General features: G+C 47.9%; 1 long non-coding RNA gene across 1 annotated transcript in view; it reads right to left on the bottom strand.

The window, feature by feature from the left end:
• Positions 1-3748, bottom strand: part of LOC137840631 (uncharacterized) — a 146008-nt gene extending 142260 nt beyond the window's left edge. Inside the window, exon 1 of the long non-coding RNA XR_011087444.1 lies at positions 3497-3748. This is a non-coding gene — a long non-coding RNA (uncharacterized lncRNA). The remainder of the gene's footprint in view (positions 1-3496) is intronic.
• Between the last annotated feature and the right edge of the window lie 14678 nt (positions 3749-18426).

Genomic DNA, 18426 nt, shown 5'->3' with positions numbered 1-18426 from the left:
AAGACTCGGCCAAAGATGATCGCCAAGGCCGAAAGACGGGAGGGAAGCCAACAGCCCCCACCCGAGAACTCGGCCAAAGATGATCGCCAAGGCCGAAAGACGGGATGGAAGACAACAGCCCCCCTCCACACACACACACCAACAGCCCCCCACCTACACACCGAATCGCCCATAACCAGCACCACCACTAAGACAGCTTCCTGGACCTAGTCTACTCGGCGAAAAAGGGAGCTTTCAAAGCCACCCCCCTCCCCCATCTGGGGCTTTCTGACCATCTCACCGTTTTGCTTTTGCCCGCTTACAGACAATTGGTAAAGGCATCCAGGCCGGTTCGGAGGCAGGTTCGAGTGTGGCCTGAGGGTGCCTCCGATGCACTTCGTGACTGCTTCGACACCACTGACTGGGACTTGTTTAAGCAGGCAGCCACCTACAACGATTGGACGGACATAGAGGAGTATACTGACTCTGTTACCTCTTACATCACGAAGTGCATCGATGATGTGACTTGCTCGAAATCCGTCATCACTCGCGCGAACTGGAAGCCGTGGCTGACGGGGGCTGTCCTCAGACTGTTGAGGGCCAGGGACAAGGCTTTCAGAGCGGGGGATGAGGCTGGCTTGAGGACAGCGAGGGCCGACCTGTCCCGAGGCATCAAAGAAGCGAAGAAGGCGTTCTCGTGCAAGGTCTCCACCCACTTCAAGGACAGCAAGGACGCACGTAGCCTTTGGCGGGGCATTCAGACCATCACGGACTACAAGCCCGCGCCGAAGAGCTGTGAGGGCGACGTCCGTCTGCTGAACGATCTGAACCGCTTCTTTGCTCGCTTCGACGCCCAGAACAGCACTTGCCCGCTGAAGACCACTCCCCCCCCACACGAGCAGGCCCTGCGCCTCTCTGCCGACGGTGTGAGGAGGGCGCTTGCCGCTATTGACACCCGTAAGGCGGCGGGCCCTGACAACATCCCGGGTCGAGCGCTGAAGGACTGCGCTGGGGAGCTGTCGGGTGTCTTCACGGACATCTTTAACGTTTCCCTGCAGCAGGCCATCGTCCCCTCGTGTTTCAAGGCTGCCACCATCGTTCCTGTGCCGAAGAAACCTGCACCGTCCTGCTTCAATGACTACCGCCCTGTGGCACTGACGCCCATCATCATGAAGTGCTTTGAGCGGCTGGTCATGGAGCACATCAAGTCCGTTCTCCATTGACCCTTTCCAGTTTGCGTACCGTGCCAAGCGGTCCTCTGAGGATGCCATCTGCTCTGCCCTCCACTCGGCCCTCACCCACCTGGAGAGAAAGGACTCATATGTGAGGTTGCTGTTTGTGGACTTCAGCTCTGCCTTCAACACCATTGTGCCGCAGCGACTCATCTGCAAACTCGACGAGCTGGGCCTCAGTACCTCCCTCTGCAACTGGATACTGGACTTCCTCTGTCAGAGGCCTCAGGTGGTGCGTGTTGGCGACAAAATCTCCGCCAGCATCATGCTGAGCACGGGGGCCCCCCAGGGCTGCGTGCTCAGTCCATTGCTCTTCACCCTGCTGACGCATGACTGCACTGCGACCTACAGCGACAACCGCATAGTGAAGTTTGCTGACGACACGACTCTGGTGGGTCTCATTACGAAGGGCGACGATACTCGGTACAGGTCGGAAGTTGACCTTCTGACCACGTGGTGCAGGGACAACAACCTCCTGCTGAACGTCAATAAGACCAAGAAAATCATTGTTGACTTCCGGAAGGGTCACACAACACACCTGCCGCTGATCATCGACGGTGTTGTGGTGGATAGGGTGAGCTGCACCAAGTTCCTGGGAGTGCACATCAGTGAGGACCTCTCCTGGTCCGCAAACACCTCGTCACTGGCAAAGAAAGCTCAGCGCCGCCTGTACTTCCTGCGGAAGCTCAGGCGTGCATGTGCTCCTCAGGCAGTCCTGTCTACATCCTACCGTGGCACCATTGAGAGCGTCCTCACCAGTTGCATCGCTGTCTGGGGTGGTAACTGCACTGAACAGAACTTGAAGGCCCTGCAGCGCATAGTGAATACGGCTGGTAAGATTATTGGTGCTTCGCTCCCCTCCCTGAAGGACATTTACACCTCCCATCTCGCCCGCAAGGCAACCTCGATTGCCAGAGATGTGAGTCACCCGGCTCACTCTTTGTTTGACCTTCTGCCCTCTGGGAAGAGGTACAGGAGCCTGCGCTCCCGCACCACCAGACTCACCAACAGCTTCTTTCTCCAGGCTGTTAGGGCCCTGAACTCGCTACCCCCTTCTACGTAGCGTGCGGCACTGTTGCGCTATTTTCAGGAATGTCTGCTGTACGCGCACTTGCTCCTTTTTTTTCTGCTCCTCTTATTTATTTATTTATTGTTGTGTTATTTATTCATTATTTATTCAGCACGCTTTTGTTATACTTGTTTACTTGTTTGTCTGTTGTGAGCCATGTCTTGTCACCGTGGGATAGGGGGGAACGAAATTTCGGTTTCTTTGTGTGTCTTTGGCATGTGGAGAAATTGACAATAAAGCTGACTTTGACTTTGACACTCCCATGGAAGCAGACTCTCCTTCGAACTTGCCCCACCCCGAAGACTCATCACCCATCAATCTCGGCCCACAATGTGCTACTGAATATAAAACTGATCTAACAACCTTGGACTTTGCCTTTTCTGAATGGAGACTTTCCGCTCTTGAAGGGCCCAGCGCTGTATTGTACTTTCCTGAAAACAGAGCTTTTTGAACAAGAATTGTGATTGAACTCAACCAATCTGTGTAAGTCTAATTTCTGCTTCAGTGTCTTTGCATTTTCCTAAATCTGAAGAAATCAGACGAGCACGCAGTGAGAAAATTGGATAACAGGTGATTGGCAAAGGCTTTTGCCGTGAGGCGCAGATAACGCGCTCCCTAAATTGTGGACAAAATCCAACAATACAAGTGCCAAAATTTCCAAAAAGGATAAATAACAGACAAGGACAAAGACAAGTGCCGCTAGTAGAGACGAAACACAATTTTATCAGGTGCCACACATGTTGTAGAGTCTGACAGCAGAGGGAATGAAGGACCTGCGGAATCGTTCCTTCCTACACCGGAGGTGTAATAGTCTGCTGCTAAAGGAGCTGCTCAGGGACCGCACAATGTCATGGAGGGGGTGAGAGGTGTTGTCCATGATGGAATTCAGCTTAATTAACGTCCTCTTCTCACCCACAACCTCAATGGAGTCCAGGGGACAGCCCAGGACAGAGCTCGCTCGCCTGACCATCTTATTCAGTCTCCCCCTATCCCGGTCTGTACTGCCCCCTCCCCAGCAGACCACAGCGTAGAGGATGACTGAGGCCACTACAGAGTCATAGAAGGTCCTGAGGAGAGCCCTGCACCCACCGAAGGACCTCAGTCTCCTCAGCAGGTGGAGGCGACTCTGGCCCTTCTTGTAAAGGGTATGGGTGTGATCAGTCCAGTCCAGTTTGTTGTTAAGGCGAACACCCAGGAATTTGTAGTTGTCCACTACCTCAATGTCCGATCCCTGGATGTTCATCGGAGTGAAGTGGGGTGCTGTCCTCCCGAAGCTCACAATCATCTCTTTCGTCTTGCTGGTGTTCAGCTGAAGCTGGTTGAGCTCACACCAGCTAACAAAGTCCTTGATGACCGTCCTGTATTCCAGATCGTTCCCCTCCGAAACATATCCAACAATGGCCGTGTCGTCTGAGAACTTCTGGATGTGGCAGTGTGCGGTGTTGTGGGTAAAGTCCGGAGTATACAGGGTGAATAAGAAAGGGGAGCGCACCGTACCCTGGGGGACACCTGTGCTGCAGCGCACCACGTCAGACTCACAGCGATGTAACTGCGGCCTGTCGTGAGGAAGTCTGTTGTCCATGCAGCCAGGCGCTGGTCCACACCTGCCTTCTCCATCTTCACCCTGAGCAGTGACAGCTGGATGGTGTTAAAAGCGCTGGAAAAATCGAAGAACATGATCCTCCCAGTGCTCCCGATGTCCTCCAGGTGAAGCAGTGTTGTGTGCAGTAAATAAATCACTGCATTGTCCACCCCAACACCAGGCCGGTAAGCAAACTGCAACTCAACCCGTTTACCATGGCCTGAGATGGATTGCAGACCCCTCCAGATGTTTCTGCCGTTGTTAAGCCCCATTTGCTTCTCCAGCCTCCTCCCGTAGTTCTCCTTCCTGATCTTCAGCCGGAGTTCCTTCTGGACGCAGCTCCACCACGTCCCCCGAACCAAAGGCTCTCTTCTTCTCATTAAGCAGAGCTTTTATCTCGGAGGACACCCAGGGTTTGTTGTTGGGAAAACACCAGACAAACTTGGAGGGCACAGTGGTCTCCACACAGAAATTAATGTAGTCCGTAATGCAGTGGGCCACACTGTCAATGTCACTCCCATGGGAGCTACAGAGAGCTTCCCAGTCTGTATTCTCAAAGCAGTCTCTGAGCCTGCCAGTAGATTCCTCAGACCACAACATCACAGACCTCCTCTCAGGTGGACGCTGTTTTACCACCGGGGTGTAGTCTGCGACCAGATGGACGAGGTTGTGATCCGAGCGACCAAGTGGGGGGAGGGCGGATGAGGTGTATGCATCCTTGATATTAGCATACAACAGGTCCAAAATTCTATTGTTTCTGGTGTGGCAGTCGACATATTGAGTGAAGGTGAGGAGGGAAGAGGCCAGGGAAGCATGATAGAAGTCCCCAGAGATGAGGAGGAGGGATTGGGGGTGCTGAGTTTGAAGCTTAGAAACAATAGAGTGGATCCGGTTCGTAGTGGTAGCAGCAACAGCTGAGGGAGGGATGTACACATTTATAGGAATAACATCTAATAAACAGAGGTTGCATTGCTTTGTTTTAAACAACCATTGATCCGGGTGAAGTGTGGTTATTTCTGTAACCTAATCGACGTCTGTATTAGGTCTATACGTAGACCTAATTTAGACGCCTATATTAGGTCTACACATAGACCTAATTTAGACGTCTATTTGAGGTCTATGGAAAAAAATCTAAAATAGACGTCTATTTTAGGTCTATGTGTACACCTAAAATAGACAACAAAATTAAATCATCATATATGAAATATTAAACCCAAAACCATTCTGTAAGTTGCATACACAATATACAGAAGTCGTGTTGCTTTGTTTTAAACAACCATCGATCCGTATGAAGTGTGGTTATTTCTGTGACCTGATTTTAGGTCTATGAAATAACCTAAAATAGATGACAAAATGAAATCCATCAAATATGATCATATTAAACCCAAAACAAGTTGTGTTGCTTTGTTTTAAACAACCATTAATCCGTGTAAAGTGTCATTGGGGCTATGGCATAAACTAAAATCCATCTATCCATCCATTTTCTTCCGCTTATCCAGGGTCGGGTCACAGGGGCAGCAGCTTTAGGAGGGGCTCCCACACTTCCCTCTCCCCAGCCACTTCATCCAGCTCATTCTGGGGGATCCCAAGGTGCTCCCAGGCCGACGCTGCACCGATCCGCCTGTCGATTTCGCGCTCCATCCTGCCCTCATTCGTGAACAAGACCCCAAGATACTTGAACTCCTCCACTTGGGGCAGGATCTCATCCCCGATCCGGAGGGGGCATTCCACCCTTTTCCGACCGAGGACCATGGACTCGGATTTGGAGGTGCTGACCCTCATCCCGACCGCTTCACACTCGGCTGCGAACCGCTCCAGTGAGAGCTGGAGATCATGGCTTGAAGAAGCCAACAGCACCACGTCGTCTGCAAAAAGCAGAGACGCGATGCTGAGGTCCCCAAACCGGACACCCTCAATGCCTCGGCTACACCAAGAAATTCTGTCCATAAAAATTATGAACAGAATCGGTGACAAAGGGCAGCCTTGGCGGAGTCCAAGCCTCACTGGGAACGAATCCGACTTACTGCCGGAAATGCAGACCAAACTCTGGCATCGGTGATACAGGCACCGAACCGCGCTTATCAATTGGCTCGGCAGCCCGTACTTCCGAAGCACCCTCCACAGAACTTCCCGAGGGACACGGTCGAACGCCTTCTCCAAGTCCACAAAACACATGTGGACTGGTTGAGCGAACTCCCATGCCCCTTCGAGGATCCTGCTGAGGGTGTAGAGCTGGTCCACTGTTCCACGGCCAGGACGAAAGCCAAACTGCTCCTTCTAAAGCCGAGGTTCGACCTCCCGACGGACCCTCCTCTCCAGCACCCCTGGATTGACCTTACCAGGGAGGCTGAGGAGTGTGATTCCCCTGTAATTGGAACACCCTCCAGTCCCCCTTCTTAAAGAGGGGAACCACCACCCCAGTCTGCCAATCTAGAGGCACTGTCCCCGATGTCCACGCAATGTTGTAGATGCGTGTCAGCCATGACAGCCCCACAACATCAAGAGCCTTTAAGAACGCCAGGCGGATCTCATCCACCCCTGGGGCCTTGACCCCGAGAAGTTTTTTAACTACCTCAGTGACTTCGACCCCAGAGATTGGAGAGTCCGCCTCAGCGTCTTCAGGCCCTACTTCCACAATGGAAGGCGTGCAGATGGAATTGAGGAGGTCTTCGAAGTATTCTCCCCACCGACTCACAACGTCCCGAGTCGAGGTCAGCAGCACGCCATCTCCACTGTAAACGGTTGTTGGAATAATTTTAAGTGAAGCCTTGGCCTGTCAAACCTGGAGGCCTCGCCTTTACGGGTTTATCTTTCCTTTGATCTAGGTTCTTCCATTTTAGTGATAGGGATGTCTTTTGATCCCTGTCAGCCATTTGTATCCTTCCTGTCCTTATGTTGTGTTTTTGTTCCCGTAAGAGGCCTTCACTAACAATGAGCAGGGCTTATTTGCATAGGTGACATGTTCTTTGTTTGATTCACAGGAACTTCATTCCTTTTCATTTAGCTGTAGGTTTGGTTCATAGATTGTAGTTTATCAGACCTGTTTTTCTTTGTTAAGGTTTATATACAGTTAGAAGTAGTTGCATAAAAGTTATCCCATATCTACTCAATGTTTGTTTAAGGAACTGCATACCAGTTACCTCACGTTTGCTTAATGTGTGTTGAAGTGTTTAGGACAAGTTACTTATTATTATTGTGTGTTAATTTACCAAGTAGATAAAGTTAGCAACGGTTTAGTTGCCTTTGTTCCACAGCAAAGCGGCAATCAACGTGCTTCAAGGTATTTGATCACAGTCGAGGACAAGTCAGGCTGTTTGAGGAAAGAGAACGGCCTCTGCGGGGGGTCACGAGCCAACAATGAAGTGCTAATTCACACCACACTACATTCTTTAGCTAATCAGCGTTGCTACAGACACAATCTCCCCTCCCTTAGTGTAGCAACGCCTCTGTAACCAGGGCAACCATAACATTAAAAAGAGGGGCACGTGGAGTAAGGAATCAGAACTGATGGAGGTTGTAACTGAGATTGCTTTCTCTATCGTTCTCCTTGCGAGTAAACTTGTTCTGGTTGTCTTCTCTTCTTCATTCCAGCGAGTGATTTAATGTCTAATCGTATTTCGACCTAACAACAGTGTTGACGGTGCACTGCTTCCCCCTCCTGAGACACCGGATGGTGGACCAGAATTTCCTCGAAGCTGTCCGGAAGTCATTCTCCATGCCCTTGCCAAACTCCCCCCACGCCCGGGTTTTTGCCTCAGCAACCGCCGAAGCCGCATTCCGCTTGGCCACCTGTCAGCTGCCTCCGGAGTCCCGCAGGCCAAAACAGCCCGATAGTACTGCTTCTTCAGCTTGATGGCATCCCTTACTGCCGGTGTCCACCAGCGGGTTCAGGGATTGCCGCCACGACAGGCACCAATGACCTTATGGCCACAACTCCGGTCGGCTGCCTCAACAATGGAGGCGCGGAACATGGTCCACTCTGACTTAATGTCCCCCGCCTCCTCCGGGACGTCAGAAAAGCTCTGCCGGAGGTGGGAGTTGAAGCTCTTCCTGACAGGGGATTCTGCCAGACGTTCCCAGCAGACCCTCACCATACGTTTGGGCCTGCCAGGTCGGACCGGCATCTTCCCCCACCAGCAGAGCCAACCCACCACCAGGTGGTGATCAGTTGACAGCTCCGCCCCTCTCTTCACCCGAGTGTCCAAAACATGCGGCCGCAAATCCGATGACATGACTACAAAGTCGATCATCGAACTGCGGCCTTGGGTGTCCTGGTGCCAAGTGTACACATGGACACCCTTATGCTTGAACATGGTGTTCATTATTGACAAGCCGTGTCGAGCACAGAATTCCAATAATAGAACACCGCTCGGGTTCAGATCGGGGGGCCGTTCCTCCCAGTCACGCCCTTCCAGGTCTCACTGTCATTGCCCACGTGAGCATTGAAGTCACCCAGTAGAACGATGGAGCGCTCTCCAGCACTTCCTCCAGGGACTCCAAAAAGGGTGGGTACTCTGAGCTGCTGTTTGGTGCATAGACACAAACAACAGTCAGGACCCGTCCCCCCACCCGAAGGCGGAGGGAGGCTACCCTCTCGTTCACCGGGGTGAACCCGGCAATAAGTATAGCCACACCTGCTCGACGCCTCTCACCGTGGGCAACTCCAGAGTGGAAGAGAGTCCAGCCCCTCTCGAGAGGGCTCGTACCGGAGCCCAAACTGTGTGTGGAGGCAAGTCCAACTATGTCTAGTCGGAACTTTTCTGCCTCGCACACCAGTTCGGGCTCCTTTCCAGCCAGAGAGGTGACATTCCATGTCTTAAGAGCCAGCTTCTGCAGCCGGGAATCGAACCACCAAGGTCTCTGCCTTTGGCCACCGCCCAGCTTACATTGCACCTGACCCCTTTGGCCCGTCTCACAGGTGGTGAGCCCATGGGAAAGGGGACCCACGTTTCCTTTTCGGGCTGTGCAAAGGCCCGGCCACCAGACGCTCGCCTTCGAGCCCCACCTCCAGGCCTGGCTCCAGAGGGGGGCCCCGATGACCCGCGTCCGGGCGAGGGAAAACTAAGTCCAATTTTCTTAATCGTCATAAAAGGTTTTGTGAGCCGTGCTTTATCTGGCCCCTCACCAAGGACCCGTTTGCCATGGGTTACCCTACCAGGGGCATGAAGCCCCAGACACATGGCTCCTAGGATCATTGGGGCACGCAAACCACTCCACCACAATAAGGTGATGACTCAGGGAGAGGATAACCTAAAAATTAAATCCATCAAATATAAAATATTAAACCCCAAACTATTCTGTAAGTTGTATACATAATGTACAGAAGTATGTAAGTTGCGGAAACTTTATCCAAAATCAAGTTCCAAATCCCCAAATGTTGACAGACTTTGCCTCGTCTAGACTTTGTTCGGTGATTGTCATTGTTAGGGTTTATAGATTAGTTTGATCTTATGCTTATGTTGGAATGTAACCTGTAATAATTAACCAAATGTGTCCTGTCTTAACAAAGTAGTAGAACAAAGTGCTAAGATCCTTTGAACTGATTGACCAGCTGTAGAGGAAGCAATCGTACACAACATCGTAAAACACCCCCTCTATGATTTGACCAGAGGCCAGGGGTTTACCCCCCCATCCTGTCCACTTTCACCCCCACCCTGTTTCTCTCAATAAATATGCTCTTGCGAGAGGCCTGAGTCAGACTTCGTTCGATCATCGCTGTATGCACTGCGACGAATGACCTCTCCACTTGCAAGTGCTTAAAGGGCATACTGTCTCCCGTGTGGGTCTTGCAAAATAAGTTAGAGTGAGCACCACTCTAACAGTCCTGATCTGTTGCAGGATGACCCCGATGCCTTTGCTTTGTTTTAAAACACCATTGGTCCGTGTGAAGTGTGGTTATTTATATAACCAATATTAAATCCATCATCCATCCATCCATCCATCCATCCATCCATCCATCCATCCATCCATCCATCCATCCATCCATCCATCCATCCATCCATCCATCCATCCATCCATCCAGCCAGCCAGCCAGCCAGCCAGCCAGCCAGCCAGCCAGCCAGCCAGCCAGCCAGCCATCAATCATTCATCCTCCATCAATCCATCCATTTTCTATACCACTTAGCCCCACCATCAAATATGAAATATTAAACCATAAACCAGCTATAACTTGTACAAATAATGAGCAGAAGTTGTTTTGCTTTGTTTTAAAAAACCAAGTGTGGTTGTATTGCTTCGTTCGAAACGCTAGGGGCAGACACATGGATATATAGTGTGCCACCGTAAAAAAACAAGAAGAGGAAGAAGAAAAAGACTTAGTGGGTACTTTTCTTCGAGTTGCATCGAATTGGAAACAGTCGACGCTGCTACAGAAAAGGAACAAAACGACTTACTTTTCTACAAAACAAAGAAGGGCTGCATTTAGGTACGCAATAATTTTGAACAGTATGTTTCAAGAATGTTTTTACGAGTGATTGGTTTGTTTGTTTGTTTGTTTGTTTGTTTGTTTGTTTGTTTGTTTGTTTGTTTGTTTGTTTGTTTGTTTGTTTGTTTGTGCCGCGGTGGGTGGACGGTGCCCATGACTGATCTGGAGACCTTTGACATGATGTCCAAAGAAATAAACGACAAACAGGATGCAAGACTAAATGACAGAATGATTAAGCTTGGAATTGGTTCGTCAAAATTTTGGATGTCCCACCCCTCATTCTTGATAGCTTACAAATGGAACCTGTAGGGTTCTGTTGGTTTAATTGCTGTACTGTCAAAGTTACTGACGTTAAACATGTTGAATAGACGTCTAGATGTTCAAATGATCACTAGCTATTAGCCATCATTCGAACGTCTACTCAATAAAAACGTCTAAAAAACGTTCACATATAGACGTCTAATAGATGTCTATCCCGTAGACGTGGGGCAGGCTCTACGCAGGGGCAAGAGGGGGCAACGACCCTTCAAACAGATGTCCTGCCCCCTCAAATCAAACTTTTAGAAGTGAAAAATCCGCTGATAGAAACACACGTTAATCACCCCCCTCTCTTCTCTAATGTCGGTGCAGTGTGTGTCCTCACCCAGCCTGCTGTCAGGACTCCACGCCCCTCCGTAAACATCCAATCACTGTGAGGCAAGACGCAGCCAGAGAGTGTCAAGTTACAGTCAGCGCTGTCGGAGTTGGAAGAAGCAGTAAAAACTCCACTAAACTGGTCGTAGCGACCCGTGATATAACTAATGATTAACAACAACTCAAATAATAGTTAATATAACATTCTTTTATATATACATATATATATGGTCTCTTTTTCCCTTCAAGCTCGGGTCCTAGTACTGCACTTTTCTGGACTGAGATGTCAGATGTTTTTCCTGGGATCTGTTTCAGCCACTCCTCCAGTTTGGGGGTTACTGCCTGTTAGGGTTTTCCAGGTTATCTTTATCGTAGGATTATGTTGGAATGTAGACTATAATGATTAACCAATCTTGTCTTGCTCTCACAACGCAGTAAAATAAAGTGGTTGCATTCTCTGCTTGATTGACCAGCTGCTGAGGAAGCAATCAAAGTTGTTCTGTTTCCCACAACATCGTAAAACACCCCCTGCTCTGATTTGACCAGAGGCCGGGGGTTCACCAAACCTGTCCACTCTCACCCCCACTCTGTTTCTCCTAATAAATATGCCCTTGCAGAAGGGAGAGTTTTAGACCTCCATTCGAACATCGCTGCACGCACAGCGACGAATGGACTCTCCACCTGCAGGTGTCTAAAAGGACTTACTTGTCTCCCGTGTGGTTCTTGCAAAATAAGTGGGAGTGAGCGAATCTCTAACACTGCCCCTAGTGCTCCAATGACCACAGGTACCACTGAAGTCTTCACTCTCCAGGCCTTCTCCAGCTCTTCTCTGAGCCCTTGATATTTCTCAAGTTTCTCATGTTCCTTTTTCCTAATGTTACAATCATTTGGGATGGCTATGTCAACCACAACGGCTTTCCTCTGCTCTTTGTCCACCACCACAATGTCCGGTTGGTTCGCCATTACCATTCTGTCTGTCTGGATCTGGAAGTCCCAGAGGATCTTGGCTTGGTCATTCTCTACCACCTTTGGAGGTGTTTCCCACTTGGATCTTGGGACTTCCAGTCCATACTCTGCACAGATGTTCCTGTACACTATTCCAGCTACTTGGTTATGGGGCTCCATGTATGCTTTACCTGCCAGCATCTTACACCCTGCAGTTATGTGCTGGATTGTCTCAGGACCTTCTTTGCACAATCTACACCTGGGGTCTTGTCTGGTGTGGCAGATTTGGGCCTCTATTGCTCTGGTGCTCAAGGCCTGTTCTTGTGCAGCCAGGATCAGTGCCTCTGTGCTGTCCTTCAGACCAGCTCTTTCTAGCCATTGGTAGGATTTCTGGATATCAGCCACCTCAGCTATGTTTCGGTGGTACATCCCATGTAGGGGCTTGTCCTCCCATGATGGTCCCTCTAGCACCTCATCTTCCTTTGATGCCCATTGTCTGAGACATTCACTGAGCACGTGATCCGTTGGGGCCTTATCCCTGATGCACTTATGGATCTTGGATGTTTCATCTTGGATAGTGGCTCTCACGCTCGCTAGTCCTCGGCCTCCTTCTTTACGGCGAGTGTACAGTCTCAGGGTGCTGGACTTGGGATGGAACCCTCCATGCATGGTTAGGAGCTTCCGTGTCTTGATATCTGTTAGAGTTGTGCACGCTCCAACTTATTTTGCAAGAACCAAACAGGAGACAATTAAGTCCTCTTAAGCACCTGCAGGTGGAGAGTCCATTCGTCGCTGTCTGAACAGCGATGATCGAATGAAGTCTGACTCAGGCCTCTTGCAGGAGCATTTTTATTGAGAGAAACAGAGTGGGGGTGACAGTGGACAGGTTTGGTGAACCCCCGGCCTCTGATAAGATCAGAGCAGGGGGTGTTTTACACTGTTGTGGGAAACAGAACAACTTTGATTGCTTCCCCTGCAGCTGGTCAATCAAGCAGAGGAAGCAACCACTTCATCTTACTCTGCATTGTGAGGGCAAGACAAGATTGATTTAATCATTATAGTTTACATTCCAACATAATCCTACGATAAAGATAACCTGGAAAACCCTAACATCTCCCTCCTGTTTTATCATATGATTATGTCACCCCAAACAACAAAGACAAGTAAGAAAAAACATATATATATGTATAATGAAGAAAGAAGAATAGTAAAAATAAAAACAACAAACAATGATAGCAACACTTTCCAGTGAAGATGAGGCATTACCTCAACACCCCAGATCAAACTTATTGTGTAAGCGAAAAACCTGCTGGCCAGATGTCATTAGCAGGAAAATTCTTACACGGCCCCTTTGCCACAGGCGACCAGAATGCTATCAATAAAAAAATAAAAAGAAAAACACAGAAACAGTACATCATTGTATCCATCACTTGCGAAGCATATTTGATGGTCAAATCAACAAGTTTCCGTAAAACATGCTCAACAGAACAGCATCTACGCAATCCACGTCTCATTATCATTATCACATCTGCCACGCCTAAGAAGTTGTATATGTGCTCGTGTTTTCGTCAGCTGATGATGTTCTAGTCTGTAGGTGTGTTCTGTCACACACACTGGCGCATACACTCGTGTGCTGCATCGGACAACTCTGGTGACCACAAAACCACGATCCGTTCTGAACAGGCACGTGCACTCATAGGATGCAGGTGAGGCAGTGCTTCTGAAACTCTGGATGAAGTAGGTCCCGTCCGATAGAGCCCTTACACCTTAAAAACGGCTCTCTCATCCTGGCACACAGCGGTGATGTCAAAAGCTCCCATCCAGTTTCTCCTGGAGAGCAGTCGTCGTTAATGCATTTGTGGGTCCTGCTACCTTGGATGTAACATGTGTAATTCACTCCAGCTGGTCTCTCCGTGTAGGCCACTTGTGGTATTGTTCATCCTCTAACAGTCACATTTAGATTTGCCCAGAAGTGTTCATCATAGGCACCGTCTGCAAGTCCAGAGTGGGATGGGTCGGCATCACTGATTGTGACTGCTCGGCGTTGATATCCAACTCCTCCCATGGATGCCATACGTTTCGCTTCAGTGACATTCATTGCTCTGGCCTCCAAGCGAACTTGCGTGGAGGAAGGGAGGAGTTTCGAACACACATAGCACGCCTCCTGTGTGTGAGCTCTCACAGTGAACCTGACATACCGGTACCAAGTGTTGGTTTCGTATGGGTTTCTGGGGTCCCATGACCAGTCAGTCTTCAAAGTTCTCATCATGTGACCATCGTTTACCACGGGCAACATTGTCATTTGGTCTGTTCAGATGAGTCAAGAGACCATAGCACGCTCCAACCACAACGCAGCAGAGGATCCATCTGGCATATGGAGCCCCGTTGCTACTAGGATGGCAGAGACACCGGGACATCCCCTCGCCTAGCGGAGTGGGGATCGATGAATTCTTCACCAACATTGAGACGCCTCACCCTAAACGATGGGGCCCCTTTGTAGTCAGCCTTCCCCACCACTCCGAATTAGGGGTCCAGCACTCTCTGCAACTTGCAGTGGCTGAGGTGAATCCAGCTGGGCCGTTGAGAAATGTTTACCGCCGTGGGAGTAGCAAGCAAAACTTGGAACGGTCCCTCCCACCGCGGGCTGGCCCAGTTCTTTCTTTTGATGACCTTGATGTAGACCCAGTCTCCTGGATTGATGGGGTTGTCGACCTGTGAGGAGGAAAGATCAGGCGGCAGTAAATTTGTCTTTGACACAGTTTGAGCGTCCTGATCATATAATCTGCCAAGGACTGCTCTTCATCTGTTGTTTGCAACTCTCGTAGTTCTTATCGTTCTTATGTTCCTGTTAGCCTGCAATTGTCCAAATCAAAAATGTTTTCTTTTAACTGTCTTTCTTTTGAACCTCTAAATCTCTCGTGTTGCTAACCTATCTACACCAGAACAAAAAATTTACCACAGTATAACACCAAATGTATTCGAAAATTCATTGTCATAAAGTGTTGTATTATTACTATCTTCCACTATCTGTCCTACTCACTCCCTCCTTTTGAGGCTTGGCAACGCCCATGCCTCACAGCTTGAAAAAATTTTTTGGGGAGAATGCGTTCTTTACTACATACGATTCCATCATCATTTAATTTGACTTTCTTTCCAGAACGCTTCTCAATTTCTCAGTTCACACATCTTCTACATGTGTTACTGGTTCTCCAGTTTTTTTTTTTTGGTTTTTTTTTTGTAGTTAATTATCAACCCAAAAGCTACGTGTTTCTTTCTAACATTCAACCTGCTCAAAATCACTCTTTCATCAAAGTCGCTCTACTAATTTTCCATAGTAGTCGCCAACGATTTCAACCATTCAACCTTTCATTCAGGCAATCATTCATCAATGCTCATCATATGTATCTCACACAGTCTCCAAAAAGGAGTCTTCCTATCCCATTGGCCCCAATTCATCCAAGCTCACCACACAACATTCATATATCATTTTCAACTCAGGTTTCCTGGTAGAACAATCCACCAATTCAAAAAAAAACTTAACTGAAACAAACAATTGGCAAATTAATCTGATTTTTTTCTTTGTTTTTAAATTTGAAGAACTCAATCTCTCAGATTTAGCTTGCATTTACAATTTTGTATAATCTTGTAACACAACCAATCAATTATTCCTATTAAATGTAGCATTGCAAAATCTTAAATCCACAATTTAGCTTCTTCCAATTCCTGAAAGCATGTTCTGTCAAATTTAATTCAATGTCCGCTTCTTTGTTCTCCCCAATAATGTTATCAAATTTCTGGGGAGGAGGCTGCTCTAGTCACGCCCTGTCGTTCCACCTGCTTTTAGGGCAACTTTGCAAGATGTGGCCTTTCTCACCAAAACACTAACAAGTGATGTCCCTGCAGTTATTTTGTTTTGGGACAAAACCATGGTTCCACTTCTTAAATTTATCAAAATGTTTCCCTTTTCCCTTTTTTTCATCAAAATCCGAATAGGCCCTGCTTAAAGCGCCAAAAATGCCTTTTTCTTCCCCAGAGAGCAGTGCCGAAGCCTTTTTCTGCGTTCTTTTTGTAGCACTCTCTCGGCATGCAGAGCCTGATTAATATATTGCTCCAGGCTACCTGATAGCCTATCAACCCAATACTTATCGATCCATTGTTTCACGGCACTATTAGAATGCTCATGTAGAGCATTTATTTAGTTGCTCCTGATACACACTTCCTGGAGTGTGCTCCTCAGGAATGCCGCTGTTTGCTCTAAAGCAGGCTGTCATTCTGATTCGATACGCCTCAAATAATTCATCATCTCTTTGTTTTTCTCAACCAATGGTAGTATAATTTGCTTTGCGCCTAAACTTATCTCTGGCGCATTCCATCAGGCCCTGAACGCAATGTTGTAATTCGCGGTCGTCATGTTCTAAAACATGCTTTTGTTCTTTTGGACTCCAATCCCCACTGATGCTATGCCAATCCCCTTTCATAACAGTCATCCATACTTGTTGGACTTCTATCCCATTTAGATGGTAAGATCTTCTAAGATCCTCCATCTTTTGTAAAAATTCCTCAACATCTATCTTGTGAGATGTGACGCCTTCTACGGCTTTCTTCACATCTTCCTGAGTCCACGTTCTATGAACCAAAATCGTGGGTGACTCATCATTTACATTTGGATTAGCTACTTCAATCATGGGCTATATCTTATACTCCTCTTTCCCTTTCCTCCTGATTTCTATTTGCCACAGGAGAAAACACTTTCCCCATGATTTTTGAAAACTCACCCCCTAGCTTTCCTTTCCCCCTTGTGGCCATCGAAGGGCCTCCATTACTTAATGGAGGAGAATATCGACGAGAGGAACTTACTCCTGTGGGCGCTAAACGAACCGCGATGTACTTACTCCTGTGGGCGCTAAACGAACCGCAATGTAGCAAGGGATTACTGTAATTTGAATTTCAAGTGATGTCAGCAACGCGGCGCGGCGGTTGTTTACATAAAGGACAAAGATTCGATCACAGTATAATGAAGATGACGAAAGGCCCCACGTATTACCGGAATCATTAGCAGCTTTGTTTGTAAGTGACACGGAGGATGAATAGTTTGAAGGATTTAATGATTTGGAATGACACAGAAGGTTTGAAAAACTATTATGGCTTATACACACGCCCGGTCCTACTCTACGGTGCTCTCTTTCACCTCCGTGGATGGAAGTTGGGGGCCAGCGCTCGGCCGGGTGGCTGTCCGGGGACGGTGGATGGGGCTCGGACATGGCCTTTACGCACGCCGGGTCCTATTCTATGAAGCTCTCTTTCACCTCCGTGGCTGGAAGTGCCACCTCCGGGGATGGAAGTCCACGCCGCCACACGCCTGGAAGTCCAAGCCAGTGCTTGGGGCCGTGTGGCGGTGAACTATTTATGTTATAGTTATTTGATATATTTTATTTCGTGTAGCAACTTGTATACGTTTTTATCGTTACAGTTCAGTAGTTGTTGGCTCGTTGAACTCTTGTTTTGTTAAATAAAGAGCCGTTTCCCAAACCCACGTCTTTCCTTGTACTTTAACGCTACAATATAGTTATAAACTAGATCTGTGGAATAATGACGAGGCTGACGTCAGGGCGCACGCGCGGCGTTGTTGACAAAGGACAAGGAATTTGATCGATGGATTTAATGATTTGGAGTGACACAGATGGTTTGATAATATTATTACTTATACAATAGTTATTTGATGTATAATTTATATATCGTTATATGGGCCCGCGGAATACTTTGAAGTGCAAGCGCCGTCAGCGGCACGCACCCGGCCGGCATTGTTGACATAAAGGACTATAGATGGATTTAATGAATTGTAGTGACACAGATGGTTTTATAAATGTGTTATTTATGTAATAGTTATTTGAATAACTCTGAATGTTACATCAGGCCCGTTCTCAGCTCTTTGTTTGTGTTTATGTCACGTTAGCATACCTATCGTTTAGCCTGTTGTTGTTCGTTCATGACTGTTCTTGGTGTTGGATTTTGTCGAATAAATTTCCCCCAAAATGCGACTTATACTCCGGAGCGACTTATATATGTTTTTTTTCACGTTATTGTGCATTTTATGGCTAATGCGACCTATATTCCGGAGCGACTTTTAGTCCGAAAAATACGGTAGATACATGCTCCTTTGAGGTTTGTGAGGTAACGTGGTGTGCCTCAAGGTTCTATTTTAGATCCTGTATTGTTAAATCTTTATATACTCCCTCTTGACAGTGTCATCAGGAGATACATAGTGAGTTTCCACCGCTATGGTGATGATAGACAGTTGGATGCTCTTTTTAACTGTATTCCTGACATCAAATCATGGACGGCATCTTAACCAAAACAAAACTGAGGTTGATCCTGAGGCCCATATCAAATTTAGGTGAAAGGTCTAGGTGTTATCTTTGACTCTGAGCTCACTTTTATCCCACATATTAAAACTACGACAAAAGTAGCATTTTACCACTTGAACAGCCAGAGTCTGTCCTTTTCTCTCCCTGCCCAACACAGAGAGACTAATGCAAACTTTTATTACCAATCAAATTGACTA

The sequence above is a fragment of the Syngnathus scovelli genome, chromosome 9 (genome assembly GCF_024217435.2).
Source record: "Syngnathus scovelli strain Florida chromosome 9, RoL_Ssco_1.2, whole genome shotgun sequence".
Lineage (NCBI taxonomy): Eukaryota > Metazoa > Chordata > Actinopteri > Syngnathiformes > Syngnathidae > Syngnathus > Syngnathus scovelli.
Note: the sequence above shows the minus strand (reverse complement) of the source record. Positions and strands in the feature narration are given on the sequence as shown.